Source organism: Penaeus monodon, chromosome 25, assembly GCF_015228065.2.
Source record: "Penaeus monodon isolate SGIC_2016 chromosome 25, NSTDA_Pmon_1, whole genome shotgun sequence".
Taxonomy (NCBI): Eukaryota; Metazoa; Arthropoda; class Malacostraca; order Decapoda; family Penaeidae; genus Penaeus; species Penaeus monodon.
In genome coordinates, this window is record NC_051410.1 from 37,069,860 (window position 1) to 37,070,084 (window position 225).

The following is a 225-nucleotide window of genomic DNA, read 5'->3' on the forward strand; positions in this document are numbered from 1 at the left end:
CGCACGCGCGTGTTTATAGCTGGAACTTTTGAGAAGTATTAACCCTAATTCCCTATATTGGTGCCATATCCAGAAAATCCCTTAAAAACTGCTCTAACAAGCAGATTTTTTAAATGATAAAACCATGGCATAAACCTTAGCTGAAGTGCATGATAGTTTTCCGTGAATGTAGCAATTAAAAAGAATTTGATGAAATACATCATAATTGACTTAATATGCAGTCGG